Genomic DNA, 5,893 nt, shown 5'->3' with positions numbered 1-5,893 from the left:
AATAATAAATCAATCTTTGAACTAACATATTACTCACATAGAGGACCTTATAATTGTCACATATTTATCATTACAGATGTCGTTGAAATTCCGTGAAATATTAACTTACCTTTGGGTCAATTAATAAATACATAAATCACAAATATATATAACCATCTTGATATTTTGAATAAACTAATCTACACATATTGCCCATCAAGGATGGCTCAGCTTGAGCCCCTCTTCGGCGCCCACCGTGCCCACAAGTACCTCGTCTATGAGTTCTACGTGCACTCATTGTATTTTATCTACATTAGTAGAATTTTATGTATCAATTTACATTTTCTTATCAGATGTCTTATGTCAAAAATCTTATCAAAGTATTTTTCAAAGTTGCTATAGTTTTTTACTAAAGCAAAAGTATTGCTAATACTATAGTATTGTTTCTAGCTAAGCAGTTTAACTAAAGTTGAAGTACTTACAGGATCAGTGTCGGAGACTCGGTATTCCATAAGCTCATTTTTCAGATTTAAATAGAAAGATATTTTGTTCGAAAAAACACTTTTCACGAAAATTTAAACCCAAAATCATAGCCCGAGTCTTGAACTTGGCTCTAATACCACCAAATATAACACCCTAAACTCGGTCTAAACGTTATGACCAGATTTGGAGGTGTTACTGTACTTCATTTGAAAACCCAGAAATCGTTTGAGTTGTAAGGATGAGGCTAGCTCTTACTAATTTTAATCTAGTTTATTAAAATCCATTTCTTTCTAATCCAATTTGGTAAAACCGTTGATTATTTATACTTTTATAACATTTTGGGTTTGCAGTGGGGTTCTTAATCTAACTTAATTTTGCAAAATGCAATTTGTTGTTGAAAAACCATGGTTTTGCAAATACAATCAATATCACAAGAAATGCGTGGAAATAATTAAAAACGGGAAACAAAGCCACAAAATAAAATCCAAACTTTAAAACAATCCAAAACAGTCCAAAAAAACCAAAATAGAATAAACCAGTTTTTATTACTAAATAAAAACATTTAACCGAGCTCCCGTCTTAAGTTTGGGGGTTACCTAAAAGTAACAAACAAACAGAGAATGAGCTTCGAAGTTCAGCGTGTAACATATACTAAAATCAATAGATATTAATCAGACGTAATCAAAAACAGAAACCGTATCATAACATATTAGATGTCGATTTACAATCATACCCCCATCCGTTACACACCATCTCTGACCATCCCAACACTCCATATAGGGTATTAAACACCCATCCAGCCTTACACATCGCTTAGTGTCGGTATGACACTTTTCAGGATAGTTACAACTTAGCTGCCAAATCAGTAGGTGATTCATCGCTAATAACTCATATATATGTGGTTGAGCAACAAGATACGACAGGTGTATATCTGCCCACACTTCCTCTATATTCACAAATCCCACCCCAATGCACATATATAATTTATCAAATATCAAAATATATAGGTCATACATGCTCTCATAACAGATATAGATCATGCTTGACAAAAAAACATATCAGAGTTACCATATTACAGATCATACAGAACATACAACATATTAATTATGCATACACATCAAATTTTACGCTAACAGAACATCATAAATCATGTTTGAAAGCTGAATTTATGCTATATGGACCCTACGGAAAGCCTACGTTCGACTTGAACGACGCCTATGACACTAGGGTAAAATTTTAAAATTTTGGCCCACATGCTTTTGTGGCCCACACGACCTACTTGGCTAGCCCGTGTGGCCCACATGGCCTGGAACATGACCTCATACACGCTCGTGTGGTCCACATGGCATAATTGACCTAGACTGTGCATCTTACACGGTCTAGCACACGGTCGTTTGTCACACATAGCCTAGCACATGGCCTGGCACATGGCTGTGTAGCGTTGACAATCCCAATTTTTGGTTTTTTTCATTCACTGCTTTCTCAGGTTTTCGTTACACACCTGATCTAATTTCGATGTAAATACAACCACGAGACTTCCAGAACCTAAATCATTATTTAACACGTTCAATCAGTAACAATTATACGAAAACTAAACTGAATATTCCAACAAAAATTCCCACATTTAGCTTCCAAAAACATTAAATCATTTATGCAATAGTAAACGACAACAACTTGACGTTTAAGTGACTGGAGGAGCAACGATTTCCTCTCAATCCTCTCCTGGCAGCGCACAAAAAAAATAATTAAAGTTTTGATTCACGCTATAAATTTTGATTTCAAGAATTGTGACAAACACAATCACCGAATACGAATCCAATAGAAAAAGAGCAAAAAAGCAAGAACATTGATAGGGATTAAGATAAAACAAAATAAAATACCAAGAAGGAAATGAATGCATTGGCATCCTAATTTGAGAATGACTAGTAAAGAACAAAAGTAAGGAAAAAAGAATGGGAAAAAGAAAAGAAAGGAACATGCTCACGAAGGGATTCCGAACACACAACCACAAGGTAAGCTAACACCTTACCACCAAACCAGTAGTCTCATTCTATCAAAACTTGACCGAAAATAACATCTAAGCCCAATGAATGGAGATAGGCCTAGGAACAAAAATAATTGAATTTTCCCAAAAAGTATGACTTGAACCCAAGGCCTCAAATATACAATCAAAACCCTTAACCACTAAAACGAATACTTAATTATGATATTAGCATAAACATATTTTATTTTATTTTATATTTATATATATTTTAATTTATTTTGTACATTTTAATTTTTCTTTTGTTTGCTTCTGGCAGGTTCTTTTGGTTTATGACTAGAGGAAACCCGTTGGGACCATCGCTTTTTGACAGTGAGATTGAAAGTACTATTCACAGAAATCGCAAAGAAGTGAGAGAAACAACACAAAGTCAACAGAATATAGTAGACGAACAAGAGGAAAAAAATATTACCGAGGAGATGCTTGATAATTAGAATATCCAGTTACCTCATATAGATCCTGTTCCTCGTACTATGTATGATTATGCCAAACCCACTCTGATTGGGGCCGAATCGAGTATTGTGAGACCTACCATTGTTGCAAACAATTTTGAGCTGAAGCCGAACACAGTTTAGATGGTTCAACAGTATGCTCAGTTCGATGGTTTACAGGATGAAGATCCAAATACTCATTTGGCCAAGTTTTTAGAGATTTGTGACACTTTCAAGATTAATGATGCCATTAATGATGCCATTCGCTTACGATTATTCCCTTCTTGTTGAGGAACAAGGGAAAATAGTGGTTAAATTCTTTACCACGATGTTCTATCACTACTTAGGCTTAAATGACCGAGATATTTCTCTTAAAGTACTTTTCACCGGCTAAAATGGCTAAGTTGAGGAATGAAATTTCTTCCTTTGCCTAGATCGATTTAGAGACTTTATATGATGCATGGGTGAAATTCAAGGACTTATTGAGAATGTGCCCTCATCATGTGTTACCTCTGTGATTACAAGTTCAAACCTTCTACAACGGTTTGAATACCTCGACTAGGTAATTAATTGATGCAGAAGCTGGTGGAACACTGAATAATAAAACACCCGAGGTAGCTTATGAGTTTATTGAGGAGATGGCATTGAATAATTATCAGTGGCAAGTCATGAGAACAAAACCGATGAAAGCAACTGGTTTTTTTAATCTAGATGCAGTCATCATGTTATCGAACCAAGTGGAAGCATTAAATAAGAAAATTGACGGTTTATAGTTTTCTACGCAGGTGAATCTAGTGATGCAATGCGATGCAAATGGAGTGAGAAATAATTCAGAATTTTTACCCTTCGATCCTAGCATAGAGAATGAGCAAGTTAATTATACGGGTAACAATTATATACCTCAAAATAACTCTTACAATAATAACAACTATAATGCAGGTCGGAGGAACCATCCTAACTTTTCTTAGGGTGGTCAAGGAAATCAAAGAACACAACCCTTTTTGGGTTTTCAACAACCTTATCAGTAAAAGAAGAAGCCGAACCTTGAAGAGATGTTGGCTAAATTCATTTCGGTGTTAGAAACTCGTTTTTAAAACATTGAGGCAGCACTGAAAAATCAGTAAGCATTGATTCAAGGACTTGATAATCAAATAGGACAACTTGCTAAGTTAGTTTCGAAAAGACCACAAGGTAGCTTGCCAAGTAATACTGAAACTAACCCGAGGGAGAAACTTCATGCAATTACTATTCGAGACGTGGAAGGGTTAGTTGAACCTGAGCAGAAACCAATGCAAGAAGTTGTGGTGAAAAATGATGAGGTTGAGGAAGATAAGAAAGTGCAAAAGCCAATGGTTAGAGAATAAAAAACTCGAGTTCTGTATCCAAACACGTTGAAGAAAGACCACATGAACGAACACTTTGGTAAATTTCTTAAGCTCTTAAAAAAATTGCACATTAACTTACCGTTTGTTGAAGCTCTTTTACAGATGCCAAATTACGTCAAATTCTTAAAGGAGCTATTAACAAACAAAAAGCAGTTAGATCTGAATGACGCTTATGGCCCTAGGGTAAAATTTTAGAATTTGGGCCCACATGCCCGTATGGCCTACATGGCCTAATTGACCCAGACAGTGTGTCTTACATGGTCTAGCACATGGCCATGTGTCATACATGGCTTGGCACATGGCTATGTGGCGTCAAGAATCCCAATTTTTGGCTTTCGTCGTTCGCTGTTTTCTCAAGTTTTTATTACACACTTGATTTGATTTCGATGTAAATGCAACCACGAGACTACCAAAACCTAAAATCTTCATTTAACACATTCAATCAGTAACGATTATACGGAAACTAAATCAAATATTCCAACAAAAATGCTCACATTCGGCTTTCAAAAACGTTAAATCACTTACGCAACAGTAAATGACAACAACCTGACGTTTAAGTGGCTGGAGGAGCACCAATTTCCTCTCGATCCTCTCATGGTAGCACGTAAAAGAAATAGTTAAAATTTTGATTTCACGACATAAATCCTAATATACCCGAATCTCGACTCTCCCAGTATTACCTGATGATACAATTGTGACAAACACAATCCCCGAATACAAATCCAGTAGCAAAAGAGTAAGAAAGCAAGAACGTCGATAGGGATTAAGATAAAACAAAATAAAATACCAATAAGGAAATGAATGTAAGGGCAGCCCAATTTGAGAATGACCAGTAAAGAATAAAAGAATGGGAAAACGAAAAGAAAGGAACATGATGCAACAGTAGGGAATGGAAGTGGCAGCGTGAAGTGTGGGTAAGGGAAAAGAAACGTGGGGAGGTTTTCTCCTTTTTTTTTTTAAAGAAAAAAAATTACCACTTATAAGTTACACACTTGAAAAAGGGAGTAAATCTTATCCCACAACTAAACAGATTTTTATTAAAGAGTTTAAATTAAAACCAAACTCATCCATAAATTTGATAAAGAAAATAAAATATTTTCACATGCTCACGAAGGGATTCCGAACACACAACCACAAGGTACGCTAACACCTTACCACCAAACCAACAGACTCATTCTATCAAAACTTGACGGAAAATAACATTTAAGCCCAACGAACGAAGCTAGGCCTAGGAACAAAAGTAACTGAATTTTCCCCAAAAAATATGACTTGAACCCAAGACCTCAAATATACAATCAAAACCCTTAACAACTAAAACAGATACTTAATTATGATATAATCTACCAAATAAGAAATTCATATTTTTTGGGGGCGTTACATTTCCCTTTTTTTTTCCTTTGATTTCTTTCTTTTATCCTTTTTTCATATTGTTCATGTCAATTTTTACTATTTTTGTTTCAGGTTCGTGAGTGTCCCTTTGAATATTATCTTCAAAATTTTAACTTATATTCCTCTTTTATAATAATGTAACTTTACCCCAACACCCAATATATCAATTTTTCTTTCTCTTTTCT

General features: G+C 35.1%; 1 non-coding gene across 1 annotated transcript; it reads right to left on the bottom strand.

The window, feature by feature from the left end:
* Nucleotides 1-3,335: 3,335 nt before the first annotated feature.
* On the bottom strand, nt 3,336-3,442 carry LOC121225799 (small nucleolar RNA R71). The gene has a single exon (XR_005923703.1). It is a non-coding gene; the product is annotated as a small nucleolar RNA R71 (small nucleolar RNA).
* Nucleotides 3,443-5,893: the final 2,451 nt, after the last annotated feature.

This window comes from Gossypium hirsutum, chromosome D13 (genome assembly GCF_007990345.1).
Source record: "Gossypium hirsutum isolate 1008001.06 chromosome D13, Gossypium_hirsutum_v2.1, whole genome shotgun sequence".
Classification (NCBI taxonomy): Eukaryota; Viridiplantae; Streptophyta; class Magnoliopsida; order Malvales; family Malvaceae; genus Gossypium; species Gossypium hirsutum.
This window is presented reverse-complemented; position numbering and strand designations above follow the sequence as displayed.